Here is an 18,683-nt window from a genome sequence, read left to right as displayed (position 1 = left end):
CTTCTCACACTTGTTCTAAAGAACCTTAGCAATCAGAAAGATTACCTCAGGGTTCATGCAAGGGAAATTAGCTTGGGTTCGGATATAGTAGCCCTCATACGCAATCTTCATATTTGGATTCTTCTCACACTTGTTCTAAAGAACCTTAGCAATCAGAAAGATTACCTCAGGGTTCATGCAAGGGAAATTAGTTTGGGTTCGGATATAGTCTGAGTTTCTTCTTGTGAGAGTATATTGGATGAATTCTTCTTTCATAAACTTTCTGGGCTTGTAGTTCCTAACTACGGTGGGTCTGTTGCTTGACCAAATGTTTTCAATTACAGATCCATGCTTGGCATGGAATCTGTTAAGTCTTTCAAACTCCAGTGGCAACCTTTGATCATCGGGGAGGTTGCGGTCAAACAATTTGAAGACGGTGAAGAATTTTGCGTTGGGAGAGATGGGAATGTCCCAATAACCGTCAGATGGGGGTTCTGCATAGGTGAGATAAGGTCTGTAGTCATCATCAAGTAATCTTTGGGTAGGATTGATCTAGGAATTGATGAGGGGTTCATCAAATGTGATACCAAAGACATGATCCTTCCACATCATCTCTGCGAACTTAGCTGATTTCGAGTCAATTTTCTTTTGCTTGGTTGCGGGTGAGTCGTCGGAGTTTGGGGGAGATAGTTGCGGAGAATATTGCAGTGGAAATTGATGGGGAGATTGAATTGGACTTTTTTGAGGAGAGGGAACAAGAGCTTTATTTTGTGGGGGGTCTATTCGGTAAAGCCCAACGAATAAAGTCACCAATAATTTCTTAGATCCAACTTCCCTATACATTGATTTGGACTCTTTTTCGATTAAGTCTCTTTTGTAGAACACAAAGGATTAGGCCTTAGGGTTTAATACCGAATAACAACATGATTAAATAATATCTTAATACACGATCATGGTATATCTATCGACGTAATTTTTGTTACTAATTCTTCACTGGAATCTTTGCGCTTGTAGTTCTTGCAGAATAATGTTTTCTATGCATTACTTCTGGTTTACAAGGAGCATATATTTACTAAATTTATAGTCAAACTCGTACAACTCCTTGACTTAATTTCATCTCTCTTACTTTATGAAGGCATTTACAAGGAGCATATATTTACTAAATTTGTAGTCAAGCTTTTCCATGACTTGATTTCATTTCTCTTACTTTATGAAGGCAAGAATGGAAGATTTTTAGGTTGATTTGCATCAATGTTTTACAGAAAGTTCACAAGACTGGTATGACTTTATTATCCATCATATATGCAAGAAGCTACTAATCTATTCTGTTCCTCAAATCCATGTTGAAACTTTAACCATTGTCATTGCAAGAGACATTTCTCAACTACCTGATGTATCTGTTGCCCATATGACCAACACAATTGAAGGTTTTACTTTCAATTTATCTTATAGTTTTTATATTTATGTCTACATTTCTTGACACAATTTCTTTTTTTTTCTTTTTTGGGTACACCTAGATGCCAAGAAACCCATAGTTGCTACTGTAAAAGGACTTGCACTCGGGGGTGGCTTAGAACTTGCAATGGTTTGTAGTTTTTATGAGTCAAATTATTTTAGAAAATAGTTATTGTAGATGTGTTTTAATGTATTTGATTAACGTAGGGATGCCATGCGTGTGTTGCAGCTCCAAGAGCTCAACTTGGCTTACCTGAACTCTCTCTTGGAGTTATGTCAGGCTTTGGAGGTATGTCTGAATGAATCATGTTTAAAAATATATGAGAAAGTCAAAACACATTTGAGGAAAAAGAAAAAGGAAAAAAAATAAATGAGGGGATGAGGGCAAAGTTGTAAAAAGGTTGAAACTTGACATGAAAAGCCTTCTTTTTCTAACTTTCTTTGTTAAGTCATTCTTTTTTGCATCAAGTCAAAAAGAAATACATGTTTCTTTTTTCCCCTATTAACTCTTTTATGGATAAAACATTGTATATGCAAAGACATATTCTTTTTTAGACTAAATCAGTTATCCGAACATGATTAATTGACCATTTTAGCCTTTCTGTTTAGAAATGATGGTAAATAACAACACAACACCTTAGTTAATATGATTATCCAAATGGGATTTCACTAAAAAATGGAAAATATGGTTTTCAAGGTACCCAAAGACTTCCTAGGCTTTTGGGATTATCAAAGGCAATTGATATGATGTTGGTGAGCACATCTCTCCTCTCTCCCCTATCCTTGAATACTATTTAGTATTTACTGATTATGAATATTTAAACAAATTGATGATATTAATTTATGAATCTTATTTGTAGACATCTAAACCAATACTCTATGAGGAATGGGAAAAGTTAGGTCTAATTGACGCTATTGTCCCTCCTCAAGAATTGTTGAAAGTGGCTAACAAATGGGCATTAGACATTGTTGAGGCCCGTAAACCATGGGCCCGCTCTTTTCATCGCACAGACAAAATTGGGTCCCTTTCAGAAGCACGTGAGATTATTAAAGCTTGTCTTCATGTGCTAGACAATATGTGTTTGGATTTGTATTTTGAAAGTGATAAGTGATTTGATACTAGTTGTTACTTATATACCCTGATTTTATCTAGAGTAAATTACAAAATGGTCCTTGTACTATCCGATTAAAAAATTACCTAGTATAGTCAAAATGTGAAACCCTTTTCAATGTTGATTCTTTTTTCAAGGTTTTGGTCCTTGGAACCTTTGAAATAAGGACCAAAATGAAGAAAGATTTCATTTTTGGACCAAACATGGTTAAATCAGAAATCACATGGACCATTTTTGTAAGTAACTTGTTTATCAAATACTTCTAATAATGCAAACATTTTGTTCCTCAAGAGGTGAAGGTGTTAAATGAGCTTGTTGTTTCAGATACATCGAAAGGTCTTGTTCATATATTATTTGCACAATGTGCAATCTCAAAGGTAATTTAAACCTTTTTCTCTTATTTTTTTTTTCTGAAATATCAAAATTTCTACAAATCTAAACTTGGTTTTCTTTGATTTTACATTTACAGGTACCTAAAGTTACTGATGTTGGTCTAAAGCAAAGAAGTGTGAATAAAGTTGTTGTGATTGGTGGAGGTTTAATGGGGGTATGGAATAGCAATTTCCCTTATCCTTGGTAAAATAAAAGTTGTTCTCAAGGAAGTAAACTCTAAGTATCTTCAAAAGGGAATAAAAACAACAAAAGGTAGTTAGTTATCTCTTATATTTTGTAGCCATTTTATTATGTGACTTATTGGTTATATATTTGATGACTTTTTCAGCAAATGTTAAAGGATGGGTTGCAAGGAAGAAGCTACCACAGGGTCAAGGTGAAAAGGCGTTGTCATTGGTTAATGCGGTTTTGAATTACTCACAATTTAAAGATGTTGATATGGTTATAGAGGTATGATCTTTAAAAACACATAAAATGTAAACTTTATAAAAGACATCATTTGGCAACTCTATTTGTGAATACAGGCTGTAATTGAGAACATTCCTTTAACGCAAAAGATCTTTAGTGATATTGAAAACATTTGTCCCCCTTATTGCATTTTAGCAATCAACACATCCACCATTGAACTCAATTTAATTGGAGAAAAAATAAAATTTCAAGATCAAGTTATTGGGGCACATTTCTTCAGGTTACACGACAAAATCCATATATCTCCATCTTATAGGCAATTTTGAACTCATATTAACTTTTTATTAATTTTTTTCTTATTAAATGATTACAGTCCAGCTCACGTGATGCCACTACTGGAGATAGTTAGAACATAAAAGACAATGTAGGGAGAAATTACTTTCCAGCCACGCTCGGTGATCAGCCGCCCATGACACCAAGTTCAACATTTTTACGTGGTACACCAGCTGGCAAACCAATGACATGAAGGATCCGGCTATATAGTTAGGGATGTAGTATCAATTTATATAGTTAGGGAAAACCCCTTCATAACAATGTACTATCAGATTAATATCAATTTATTTCGATTTTTGATAACTTGTTTGACATGATGTTATTGGATCAAATTGATTATTTTGGTATATATTTGTTTCAATATTTTTGTATGCGTAAATGATTATCGTAAAGGCACGTCGTAAATGCATATTGTAAATGGTTGTTGAAGTTTATGACACACAAATGTGTGTCATCTTCATTTATGACAGGGGATTTAATAATACGCAATGCGTGTCAAAAACGTGTGTCGTAAAGTTATGACACGCAAATACGTGTCGTCTTCCTTTATGACAGGGGCTTCCTTGATACGCATTGCGCGTTGTAAATGCATGTCATAAATGCGTGTCGTCTATAGTCGACGCGCAAAAGAGCGTTATCTCTCGTTATGACAGGGTCTTCCTTGACACACATTTGCGCGTCGTCTGAGCGTTTTACGACATGCATTGTGCGTTGTAAAAGGTTGTTTTTCTAGTAGTGTACATTCCACACCTATCCATATTCTCTTCATGAATCATCATGAATCCTGTAAGTCACCTTCTCAAACTATTACTTCAAGTACCTGCTAAACAGCGCATCCAAACTCACTATTGAACTTCCTAGGCTCTCCTAGGTTCCCGACCTCACTCTACTATTAGCTGCTAAAGAACTCCCACAAATGTTAGCTAACTACTTCATGAATATAATCACATGAAACAAAGCTTAAATAATCCTTCGAGTAAAAGACTCAACCCTATATTAGACTCATACAAGACCTACACAATAGGGTCAAATCCATTACTCTGAGATTATTTAACCTTTTCAACATGTAAGTTAATGTATTCACGTAATAGTTAGCTCACATCACTAGGGGTCCCACAAAGCACTAAGCAAGCAAAATTTGTGTAGTAACACTGCAAGTCACAAAACAAAAAAATCACCTCCCAAGCTCACTTGCTACTTCCATCCTAGGAACTTCTATTGTCACTATCGATTGCCTTATGCATTCAAATTATACACAATATAGGAAATATGATCCTAATCATATACAATTTTTAATGCATCCACCTTGAGATCACTTCTACCAATATAGATTCCAAATCTAGCATATCATCCAATCCTCCTAGGCTACACGGCATAACATATCAGTCTGATCTATCCGTAGCCTCATCCTAGCATGTAAGCTTTCATATTATATAACATATCAACATGTATGGGTAGTCAGGGAGTCACTTACTTGAGCTCGGGTGAATGCATGAATCACACCTTCATTTTCTTTATAAAAATCTTTTTAGAACTTATTTTCTTTCAATAGATTACCAATTCCTCAACTTGAGTTCAGTCACACCCGAGAATATGCCTGAATCCCTCAAACCAAGGCTTTGATACCAACTTGTAACATCCCAAAAATTCAGAGTTAAATTTTTATTTTTAAAACAATAATACATATAAGAATTTGTTCTCAAAACCATTCAAGATGAAAATATTATTTAAACATCATAATAAAAATCATCAATGCAGAATAAACTTTGGGGGATGTTGTGTAGTCACGTTGTGCCCTTCCCTTTTGAATCAGAATTACCTGAAACCATAATTATGAAACAGTAAGCACAAAGCTTAGTAAGTTACCCAAAATAGAACACATCATACATATCCTTTGGACCAAGCCCACACAATGGGCCCAACTCAAAATAATGGGCCTAACACGTCCTACTCAATGGGTCTAGCCCAACATACAAATGGGTCTAGCATATCATATAATGGGCTTAACCATCCTATAACGGGTAGAGCCCTACATGCATGCCCTTGGGCCCATCCCATCATAAATATTCAAGAGTCAAAATTTCAACTAGCATCCTAAACAACATATCCTAGTGGGCCAGCATCGGTGCCTTCAACTCATAGGTACAACGAGGAGACTCATCTTAATCTGAGATAACCGAAACACACACATGTTCATGCTACCGGGTTCCTCACACTAAACACATCTAATTTATCCTTAATTAATTATTAGGACAATTTCCCATAATTCAAGGTCCAATTTCTATAACTTCATAACAATAGGTAAAAGACTATTTTACCCTTCATATCTTGGCCCAACAAAGCAAGGCCCAAACCCAAAATGAATCAAGGACCAAAAATGGCCCAAAATCCATTCAGGTGCCTATGCCCAACGTACAACACTAAAGCCCAATTTCATCTCCAAACCTCTTAATGCCATAAGACAACATGTATAACTTCTATATCTCATTCTTATGGGACATACGAAGCCATAAAGTTCCCGACTTTATGACTTTGCATTGCTTCATGGTGTCCAACCCAAATCCCTAAATCTCCAACTTCATCAAAAGACCACAAAATCATGCATGGAAGGAAAATAAGGATCAAGATCACATTTTTATGGTTCATAATAACTCCATAATAGATAAAGTTTCCAACTTTATCCATTAAGATGGTCCAAACACCTGTGACAACCCAAAATTTCTATCATGTACATTAGTCAAATCAATCAAAGTTGGACTTGTTTCTGGTAACTTTTAGAAACGTTTAGAGTCTGTTTGATCATTGTAAGCCTAGTACATCAAAGGGTTAAGTGTTTGGATGTGTCAACTGAAGTTCAAAACCATCAAACAAGCCATAAACCCCTTTACAAGGAGTTTACGGCTAGGGTACATGAGTTTACGACCATAAACTCATGGTGGCCGTAAACTCTTGGCTATACATATGATACCTGGCCATTTTTACAACACTTTTACCATTTCCAAGCCAAGAAATCGGGTTTTGCTCTCAACTATCATCAAGTATCTTCATTTTTCTTCAAAGATGTAAGTGTTTTATCCCTTGTCTAGTTACTGCATCTTCTTAACTAGCATAACTCATCGATTCCATCCATTAACATCATCTTTTGGGTTAGATCTTCAAGAACACCAAGAACACACACTAGTGTTTTGGTCCAAAATCAACCTTTTTAGCTTCTATATCGTAAGTATTACTTCCGTATACTCGATATCTAGTTGAAACACATGTTAAACACCTTGAAATCATCCATTTCCCAAGAACAAGAGGTGTTTACGGCCAAGAGCATCTCCCTTGGCCATAAACCCTAGTTAGAGGTGCACATGGACCATAACTCCTTCCTAAGGCTTGGTCTTGAGTCTAGAACACTTCCTTGTGGTTTTTAGGACCTTAAAACACCATTTGGGACAAATCATCATGAGTTTACGGCCGTAAACTCATGAGGCCATAAACTCTATGACCGTAAACTCCTAAGGCCATGAACTCCTTGGCCGTAAACACCATTGTGTGGCCATACACCCCTTAGATGCAACCCTTTGTACCTCTAACACTTCACTCTAAGTGTTTCCTAAGTCCTAGGGTGTGCTCCTTACATGATTAGTTGTATAAATACTAATTATATGCATATATGTGTCATTATATTCTAAATAGGATCCGTGTGTGTGCTCAAGTCTTCACTTGACACTTAGCATCCTATACCACTCGTTCGTCCAAACCACTCACTACAAGTGACTTCATACCCTTTTAACTTACCTTTTAAATGATTTTAAATGCTTTTATGGGGGGGGGGGGGAATACAAGTAGAAACATTATAGTTATTATATCAATCACATGTGATTAATAACTATCAAGCAAATGGCTTTCTTATATTTCAAAACTGTGATATCAAACAAACTACTTTAAATCGTTTTATAAACTCTTTTGCATATTAAATACTTTATTTCAACTCTTTTAAACTTATACGTTAACAAATCATGTCTATATAGATATAGTTATATAAGTAGGATTGAAAGGACTTAGGACTGATAACTCGCCTTATTTCCTGTTCCTTGTTTGGTTGTGGACTTAGGGTATTCGGTTGTTTGTTTGACGGTCATTTAAATCTTAGTTATATATTATGTGTATGTATATGGATATTAAAGTTCTACATTTAGTTCAATATCTTTGGGTAGCATAGGTGTACAAACATATTCATTCATACATACAACATTACTAGTAAACTATAATAGGTATAGCTTAGGAAGTTACTAATACTATTACTAGAACAACGAAACATACAAAGAGTCAGTTCATACATGAGTCGGTACATACTATAACGAGAAACAGTACTCACTATAAAGAGAAATAGATAGAGCATACTATAACGAGAAACAATACATACTACACATTATACACTAGAGAACATACTACATACTAGATAGAGAGAACATACAATACACTAGAACATACCATATAAACACTGGAACACTATAACATTAATGTGAGCCACTACTTCATGGCATGGAAATCTACTGTTGTGTCACGTTTTGCAACCAGAGTCTCCTGGAAGGAGAGCGTGAGTTGGTGTATAGATGTATACGGGATTGACTATCCTACACCTTGCTGCTAGCTACAGTGGAACTTGCAGGTCTACGGGTGACTAACGTCATACCATTTCGATGCCTTAGAGCGTCGTGTTATACTAGTCTATCAAGTATGGTTACAATCATATCACATTTTACCTTAATTAACAAACTGGTTTAAGGTAGTTAGTACATTGGTAGTTACTTACATACAATACTACTGTACATCATTATTTTCCCATTGCATTCACATTGTGATCTTCTCACATAAACGGTAATGTAAACTATATTTTGGTAATGATAGTCATACTTGGGAAAGATACACTTTTACAAACAATACAACACACAGAACATTTGGGCCTTGGTAGAAGGTTACTTTTAGTAGAAAATATAGGATTTTATAGGAGATACAAACATTTACTACAAACTCTTACAAAAATTTACATTAAACATTTACAAACACTTTCATACAAGTAACGACACTAAAATACTTATGAACTCACCAGCTTTAATGCTGATCCATGATTTCAAAATAGCTTTTATTCTCAGGTCATCAGTAGACAGGTATCGATGTCAGGTTTTGAGAAGATGGAGCACGTTCAAGACTTATCTCTTATTTTGATTCATATTTTTGGTGTCTTATAAACTATACAGAACACACTTGTATTAAATTATATCATTAATGCAATGGATCATGTTGTTGCTTGTTTTACTATTATGCATTGTTGTGATATTGTACATGACGTCCTGCGCCCCGGAACGTTTCCGCTGTTCAGGTTTTGGGGTGTGACAGATTGGTATCAGAGCTTTGTTTATAGTGAATCGAGTATATCAACCCATAAAAGATATACAAACTGTAAACATAATGGGATTAAAATACTCTGACTAAGAGTTTATACTTTTGAATAATAAATTATTTAACTAAGTATACATACCTGCATTCATACTAAAACCAGTGTCACTACGACAGAACAAAAGTATTACAATTGTTGAACAACACAATCAGGCTTGGGAACACATAATCAGATCTGGGAGTAATATAGCCTGATCAACTATATCTCTCCGAGGAGTGATTAGCATGTGCCTAGGAATGGTTGTGGTATTGCAACAAGTCTAAAAACTTACCAACTCTTCTACAATGAAAACATTAGAACAGAACATAAACTTAAAATGCTATAGGAGTATTTTGTGTTACTATAATTACTTATCTGAGAACTAATGGTCTTTATTAGTAGGTCAATAGCTGCTTGGTGGAGACGCTAAGGTTATATATGACTAGGATGTCATAGACTTAGAATCTATGATCTTTTCTTTATTTCCTGTTCCTTGTTTGGTTGTGGATTTGGAGTTAGGGTCACTTATTCGAAGGTCTATCCTGTTTTAAGTACATGTAACTGGTATGCACTATGCATATATTGAAGTAGCTGATAAAGATCATCCTATAATTATCTTAATTAGTATGTCTATTATTTATTTCTTTTATCCCTATTCTCGCATAGATAACATGGTTGGCTTCCATCCCCCGGCGACCCGTACTTTCCCAACCAAGGTAACGGAGGATGGCTCGATGCAGAGCCATAAGAGAATCATCCAATCCCTTTGGATTACGACTTCGCAGAGAACTTCTCGGAGGATTCTTACTCCAAACCCGAAGTTAACAATGTAACACCCAGAATCCAAAAGACCAAGAAAGGAAAGAAATGCCCTTAGTCAAACGAGTCAACTCGTCGAGTCCAAGGAGGAACTCGTCGAGTCGGAGCGTGACCCCTGTCGTGGATTAAGTGACCGACTCGGTGAGTCGGGGAGACTGACTCGGCGAGTCTGGTCTGGGTTGAGAAACCCTAATTTCGGGACTTGGCACCCTATTTAAGCATCTCATTCTCATTTATAGGTTTTCATTTATAGCCTCCATTGTCGAGAGACGAAACCCTAGCCACCCAACTTCATTCTTGAGCTTGTGTGAGAAGATTAAGGCTCTTGGTGTGCATCTTGAAGATTGTGGAAGAAAGGGAGCAAGGAAAGGAGTATAGATCCCTTTTCTAGATTATCTTTTGTTACATTTGGACCATTTCCAAGTGGAATCCGAGTGATAAGCCTTGGAGGATGGATTGGACATTAGATCTTGAAACTTTTGAGCTCTAGAAGCTCAGAGTTGTTGGCTTTATCTAGCTAAGGCTCCATGTCTTGACCTTGAACTTCTTATTAGCTTGGATTTGGTGTTATAGCCTCATAACCGCTTGCATGCACGTAAAGTTAGTAACTTTACGTGTAATACTAGCATAAGGAGTCCAGATCTATGAGTTGGAAGTGTGGTATAGGCTGAAATTGACAGATTAGAGTTGTCACTAGGAGGACTCGGCGAGTCAGTTCATGGACTCAGCGAGTCGGGTCGCAAACCCAAACCCTTCTGTTATGAGTCGGATCAGTGAGTGGAGTTAGAAAAGGACTCAGCCAGTCTGTGTCCGTGTTGGACATGAAGATCATGGTACTCGAGGAGTTCAAGGAGGGACTCAGCGAGTCCCAGGCAATCTCCTTATCTGATGAAGATGGACTCGGCGAGTCAGTTGAAGATATTCCCGAAGTGTTAGATGAAGGAGAACTCGTTGAGTTCTCGATAGACTCGACGAATGGAGTCGGGGATTGTTTGGGGTCTGAGGAGCATGGACTCGGCGAGTTGGTAGAACAACTCGACGAGTCGATTCAAATGGAAGGTTGACTTTGACCAGAGCTGACTTAGTTGACCTCGGGAGGACAGTTTAGGCTAAGTGTTATTATTGGTATTGGTACCTCAAGGAGCTAGAGGAGAAGCCTTTCGGAGAGTTGTCAGTTAGCAGCCAGAGGGTTATCTGTCGAGTTCAGCAGTTCAGGTGAGTTTCCTTCCAGTAGGAACGGGTCTACGGCCACAATGTCGGCCCGTTTAGATAGTAGTAGTTCCGGACTTTGGTCCGATGCAGTAGTTCAGTATGTTTGATGTCTTTGTGATTCAGGCATGTTTGTGTGTTAGTTAGTGGGGACCTTGGTCCGATGCAGTATGCAGTATATGTGCTTATGTTATATGTTATGATCATGTTATGTTATGTTCAGTTAGTCCGGACTTCGGTCCGATGCAGGGGGCAAGGCCCTAGTTAGTTCGAACTTCGGTCCGATGCAGGGGGCAAGGCCCCAGTTAGTCCGGACTTCGGTCCGATGCAGTGGGAAAGGCCCAATATGTGCTCTATATGTTATTGTATGGTATATGGTAGTTTGGGGGAGCTCACTAAGCTTTGTGCTTACAATTTTAGTTTTGCTATTAGGTACTCAGTTTTCAAAAGAGGAGCTTAGGAAGATTGCAGTTCACACACCATTTGCTCAGCCTGGGATGTTTATACTCTGATATACTTGACGGTTTTTATAATATTTCGAGATACATTGCTTATGATTTTTATATGAGGTTTATTGACTATGGTTTTTATTATTAAATTAAACAAAATTTTCGGACTGTGTTTTTGGGATGTTTTAAGTTAGTATCAGATCCTTGGTTTGAGGGATTCGGGCACACATTTGGGTGTGTCTGAACTCAAACTAAGGAAGTGGTATAAAGTTTTCAAGAGAGAAACCATGTTTACAAAAGGATTTTGAGAAAAGAAAAAAATTTTAGAAAAATTATAAAGAAATATTTTTAGAAAAAGCGAAAAGAATTTTGAAAAGAGAAAAAGGGTGTGGTGCATGAAATCAGCCGAGCTCAAGTAAGTACTCCTAAATTACCCACACAAGTTTATGTTATGATTATCAGTTTCAGTTTCAGTAGAACAACATGCTAGAATAGGACTAAGGATCTAGGAGGATGCCTTATGTGCCTGTTATATGTGTTTCAGCTTTATGAGAATTGCATGATAGTATTGAGTAGAAAGTAGTAGGATAGCCCGTTTAGGTTATGCCTGATAGTATTGAGTAGAAAGTAGTAGGATAGCCCGTTTAGGTTATGCCTAATAGTATGAACTTAGCATTGTATGCTAGTACAGTTTCTCATTATAAGAATATAATTGCTTGAGTAGTTCCTGTGTCCGAATGCTCCTTGCTTTGTGCTTTGTAGGACTCTGAGTGATGGGAGTTAGCCATCAGGTGAATACGTCACGTCACATGTGATCAGGGTTGAATAATCTCAGAGTGCTGGATTTAGCCCTATTGCGCAAGTCTCGTCTGAGTCTAACCTTTTTAGGGACGAGTCTTTTACTCGAAGGATTATCCGAGCCTCGTCACATGTGATGGTATTAAGGTGATGGCTAATTGGCATTACAAGGAGGCCTTCAGCAGCTGAGGATTTGTTTGGGTGGAGTCAGAGATTTTCCCTAGGGCAAGCCTAGGATGAGAGTAACAGATATCAGTAGCAGTAGAAGGGACTTGGTAGAGTCAAGGCAGTTCTTGAAGAAAGTACGGATAGATGTGGAAGATAGTATGGGCCCGTACTACTGAAAGCAAAGGATCCGTACTCGATTCAAGAGGGGCCAAGACAAAGCCAAGGAACTTGTAGTGTGTATGTGGAATCCCTTAGCAGTGAAGTGTATTTTGATAGTTATTGTGATATGCTTTCAGCATGGTGACGTTGCGTGAAAGGCCAGTGGGCAGATCAGGCGCCAGAGAGGGATCATGCTCGGGTTTAAGGACCGAGCAGCTCGAGGAGCATATGAGAGAGTTTATATCAGCTGAGATCACGCATAGTATCTTAGACCAGACTCATGTGATCTTTGGCACGGTGAAGGAGGGTATACTAAAGATTTTGGATGAGAGGCTTGGAGCCATTCGCGCAGAGATGATGGCTTTGATGGGAGCGCGTACGTTGGCATTTCGAGAGTTTAGAGTTTGTGGAGCACTAGATTATCATGGGGGTAGGGACCCCATTGCTAGCAGAAGATGGTTGGCAGATGTTGCCAACACTCTCCGGGCGAGCCAGTGTCCCGAGGGGGACAAGGTCAGACTCGCCTCCTGTTTCTGAAGGGCAGAGCGCGGGATTGGTGGGAGGAGGTTGTTCATGCCTTGGGGGATGATGCCGCGTTGGGCCCAATGCCATGGAGCGATTTCTCGGCTAGGTTCAGGGCTGAGTTTGCACCAGCTATTGAGGTGCAGCAGTTGGCACGAGAGTTCCAGGATCTTCAGCAGACTACTGAGATAGTGGCGGAGATCACCGCCAAGTTCAGGGAGAGGGCTCTCTTGGTTCCGCAGTATGTGACGGACGAGGAGATGATGAAAGCTCAATATCATGAAATGTTGAGATGTGACATCAGGCAGTTTGTGAGCAGGTCCAGCTGCAAAACGTTGGAGGACATGATTGCTCGGACGGGAGAGAGGGAGAATTATCAGGAGCAGATCAAGAAGGGGAAGCCGGAAGAGGTTCAGGTAACCACGGGTTCGGGAAAAAGGCCCAAGGGGTCAGATTCGAGATCGAGGGATTATCAGAGCCACAATCGATGCGGAAAGTCGGGCAGTACGCACGAGGGTGTGTGTAGGAGTGGTAGTGGTGGTGATTATGGCTGTTTTCGGTGCGGCTGAACCGGTCATTTTAGCAGAGATTATACTGTTACCACCACTTAGGGGTCAGGTATGATATGTTTCCTTTGCAGTCAGTGGGGCCACAGGAAGGCCTAGTGTCCGAGTTTGTTTCCGTCAGTACAGAAGATATCACCTGTGCCTGCCACTTTGAGGATCATCGACGGCCTTCAGGGTCGGGTAGAGGCGCCTGCGATGGGAAGTAGGGCTTTTCAGTTGTCTACAGTGGAGTCACGAGCAGTACGTGAAGAACTACCCGACAATATTGGCCTAGCAGCTAAGCTTCAGGTTCAGTTAGCGACTACTCAATCGATCAATAAGGTAGTCGGGGTAGCTCGAGAGAAGGAGATTTGTTTGGATGGGCAGCGCAGTAAAAGGAAGCGAGCACTTATTTCAGGACAATTGGGAAGAAGTGAAGAGTCATACTCATCTGACTTGGGTGTTGGAAATCGAGAAGACCTTGAGGTGGGTGGTAAGTTCGGAGGAACTCATGGGTTCGCTTATCACAAGTTCAGGTGTTTCAAGTGCGGGGAAAGGGGGCATGTGTATCCGGATTGTAAGAAGAATCAGATATGTTTTCGTTGCCACCAGCCTGGTCATTTCAAGTCTTGCTGTCCTATTTTGGTGGTTGAGAGAGTTCGGGTTCAGGCGGCCATTGTTCCGCAGGAAGTCAAGATCGAGCCGCACTAGATCGCAGGTATGTCATTTGAATTCTCCCTTTTGTAACAATTCTATTGTTAAGGTTCTACATCGGTAATTATAATGATACTTTAGAATTTTGTGCCCTGCTTGCAATTGAGTGATATGCTATCTGCATATCTTGGATTTTAGAATGATAGTTGGAGGACATCACCTGTAGAGCAGATTACATCCGGATAAACACCCAGTACGCTGGGCATAACATTAACTATGTGGGACATAGTCCGTGTTTCAGCATTATGCTTGGCGTAACTTATATTATGTTGGGCGTAATTGCTGTTTTCAGCAATTTTTGTTCTTTTAGGTTCTAAGTCCAATTTCCGCTCCAGTCTTTTCATTTCCGCTCTATCGACAACTAATAGCTGCAAATCATAATTCAAAGCATTATAAGTACTTTTTAGTTCTAAGAGAGAATAATATAGGCTAAAATATTAAGATATAACCCTCGTCTAGCATTTCAAGGCCCCACACCCCTGTGGGCAACAAACTTGAACAGATGGAGCCACGAACAGGGTCAATCCTTACCTTATAACGAAGATCGAAGCTTCTATAATTTGAGTGAGGGTGGCTCATAGGACAGAGTCCTACCTATTCTGGTCCGCAGGATTGCTCGTAATGATGAGCAGGGTAGAGCGGCCATCAACCAAATCATGGAAGTTGATGCCGATGCGGGAGTCAATACCATTTGCATTCTCCATCTAGAGTCTGCTTATGAAAGAACTCAGAACCTGAATGCGGCCCTACAGAGAGATCTTACTACAACCCAAGCTGAAGTTAGGGAGCTTCGAGCTCGGCAGGCAACGTATGAAAGACGCTTGAGGGATATGGAGCGTCGTCTGGCAGAATCAAGGACTCATTCTAGTGGTTCTCATCGTAGATATAGCCTACTTAACTTTCTCTTTTGGATATAACTTAAGTATATGTAAAAGCTCTAGTTTTAATTTCCTATCTATGATAAGACTTTGAACTTGTTAAGTCTTGTTTGGTTTTAGTTCTGTCAAATTTTTCCTATCTTGGTTTGATGTAAGACCTACTCCTAGGTCATTTTTTTCCTGAACTTATTACATCTGTAATACCAGTATTATTGAGAGATATCTAATCTCATGGAAATTAATATCCAATTTCTTTCATTTTTCTAGTACTAGATCTACATTCAATCATATTTTCAATTGTTTCTTACTTTCATTTTCATCTTTGTAAACTTTTAGTTGAACAATGCCTCCTCGAAGAGTGACGAGGCATAATCCTCCGATAACTCCTACGCAACCACCTCCACCTCCTCCTCAATACAACCCAACACTTATTCAAGCTGCTGTGAATGCAGCTGTTACGGCAGCTTTAGCACAATTCACCTCAACCAGTAGTAGCGGGAGTGGGACCTATGTGCCTCCTACTATTGTCGAAACTCCAGTGCACTCTAGATATTGCTCATATAAGGACTTCACCAGTTGCAAACCCAGGGCCTTCAATGGGACTGGTGGAATCATTTCCCTCTCGCAATGGTTCGAAAAGACGGAGTCGATCTTTGAGATTTGCTCCTGTCTGGAAGGGAGTAAGGTAAAGTTTATCGCCTGCACCTTCGAGGACCGAGCCCTGACATGGTGGAATAGCCATGTCAAGTCACTATCTCTTATAGTGGCAAATGCTATCGGCTGGGAAGCTCTAAAGGAGCTCATGATCGAAGAGTACTGCCCGAGGGGCGAAGTTCAAAAATTGGAGCAGGAGCTCTGGAGCCTAACCATGAAGGGCTCTAACATAGCCACCTACATTGCCAGATTCTGCGATCTGGTAGCACTCTTTCCGGGAAAGGTCCCTTCTGAAGCAAAGAAGGTGGAGAGGTATATCTGGGGGCTGGTGCCTCCATTCCATGGGAATGTACTAGCTTCAAACCCCGCTACCTTCGATAGTGCCAAGCGATTGGCACAATGACTCATTGACCATGGATTCCGTACCCCGTCAACAACAACCCTAGCCATCTCAAAACCCTCCAAAGCCGTTGATAACAAGCAGAAATGTTGGGATGACAAGAAGAAGAATGTTGCACAGAAAGCTGCCAAAAAGCAGCAGATCGTAGCAGTTCATGCTGCGATAGCACCTGTAGTTGCTGCACTGGTGAAGCAGTACACGGGGAGTTTGCCAAAGTGCAACAAATGCAACTTCCACCACAACGGACCCTGCCGAGAAATGCAGTCCTCTAACTGCAACAGGAAGGGGCACACTGCCCGTTTCTACAAAGCTCTGGCAAGGCCAATCAACCAAGTCCCCGACGATGGTGTGGATTGGTTGAGTCTACATCGTTCCATTCATTCTCAATCGACCTCATGCCGGTCTCAATTAAAAGTTTCGACGTCATTATCGGTATGGATTCGTTGAGTCTACATCGTGCCGACATCATATGTTATGAAAAGGATGTTCTCCTTAATCTGTTGTCTAACAAAATTCTAGTTGTATACGGCGACAAACCCGGCACGAACCTTCGTATCATCTCGAGCATTCAAGCCCATAAGTACTTGAGAAAGGAATGTCGCGCATTCCTTGCTCATGTTGTCGATGTGAGCCAAGAGACGAAATACATAAAGAACATCCCAGAAGTTTGCGACTTTCCCAACATTTTTCCAGAAAACTACCAGGATTACCTCCACAACGTCAAGTCGAGTTTAGAATTTACTTAGTACTAGGGGCTACCCCAGTAGCCAAATCGCCCTATCGTCTAGCACCAACTGAGATGCAGGAACTGTTCGGTCAACTTAACGAACCACTCAACAAGGGATTTATTAGGCCAAGCTTCTCACCATGGGGAGCTCTGGTCTTGTTCGTTAAGAAGAAAGACAGATCGTTTCGTATGTGCATCGACTACAGAGAACTAAACAAGCTCACCGTTAAGAATCGTTACCCTCTGCCTCACATAGACGATTTGTTTGACCACCATCAAAGGGCGAACTACTTTTCGAAGATAGATCTAAGATTCGGGTATCACCAGTTACGAGTGCTTGAGGAGGATGTTCCGAAGACAGCCTTCCGAATTCGTTATGGACGCTACGATTTGGTAGTGATGCAGTTCGGATTGACCAATGCGCCTGTAGTATTCATGGATTTAATGAATAGGATATGTCGTCCTTACTTGGATCAGTTCGTCATTATGTTCATTGATGACATACTTATCTACTCTCGTAGTAAGGAAGAGCATAGTAATCATCTACGTCAGATCTTGGAAACATTACGATCAGAGAAGCTCTACGCGATGTTCTCTAAATGCGAGTTTTGGATTCAAAGAGTTGAATTCATGGGTCACGTTGTTAGTGAGGAGGGAATTCATGTGGACCCTTCAGAAATCAAAGCCATTGAGAACTGGTCAGCACCGAAGACGCCTACAAAAATTCGTCAATTTCTAGGCCTCGCTGGCTACTATCGTAGGTTCATTCAGAACTTCTCTAGGATCACAAAACCGCTTACTACATTGACCCAGAAGGGCGTGGCCTTTGACTGGGAAGAGAAACAAGAGAAAGTGTTCCAAACACTGAAATGAGCCTTATGCACCGCACCAATAATATCCCTCCCAGAAGGAATAGAAGAATTTATGGTCTATTGCGATGCATCCAATCAATGGCTCAGCTGTGTTCTGATGCAACGAGGTAACTAGGTAAGGTCATCGCCTATGCCTCAAGACAACTAAAGACACACGAGGTCAACTACACCACACATGATCTTGAGTTAGGAGTAGTTGTGTTTGCTCTAAAGATATGGAAACACTACCTGTATCGTACAAAAAGCACTATCTTTATAGACCACAAGAGCCAACAACATATATTCGACCAGAAGGAGCTCAATATGAGACAATGATGGTGGGTTGAGCAACTCAGTGACTACAATACACTCATGATTTACCATGAGATCAAATACACTCATGATTTAACATGAGAAACAACATCGTACGCTTCATCAACACTGGAACAATAACAAATAAAAGGATAGTTCATCACTTGTTTTTGGTTGACTGTAGCTAACAGTCACAAGTGGGGTGGTCAGCCCGTATACTAATTATACACGATTTCCACGCTCACACGGGATTAACGGTTACAGTTCAGAGGATTTCCGCTAAGATCCCCAATCTTAGTTGATGAATACAATTACTCATGTAAACTTTGACGGCATCCTATAGCTCTAACAACAAAAGCATCTTCATGTC

The 18,683-nt window shown here is 39.7% G+C and overlaps 1 pseudogene; it reads left to right on the top strand.

The window, feature by feature from the left end:
• Positions 1-336: 336 nt before the first annotated feature.
• LOC145067306 (peroxisomal fatty acid beta-oxidation multifunctional protein AIM1-like) lies at positions 337-3,775 on the top strand (annotated as a pseudogene).
• Positions 3,776-18,683: the final 14,908 nt, after the last annotated feature.

This window comes from Lactuca serriola, chromosome 8, assembly GCF_051521515.1.
Source record: "Lactuca serriola cultivar US96UC23 chromosome 8, Lser_US96UC23_V15, whole genome shotgun sequence".
Taxonomy (NCBI): Eukaryota; Viridiplantae; Streptophyta; class Magnoliopsida; order Asterales; family Asteraceae; genus Lactuca; species Lactuca serriola.
Note: the sequence above shows the minus strand (reverse complement) of the source record. Positions and strands in the feature narration are given on the sequence as shown.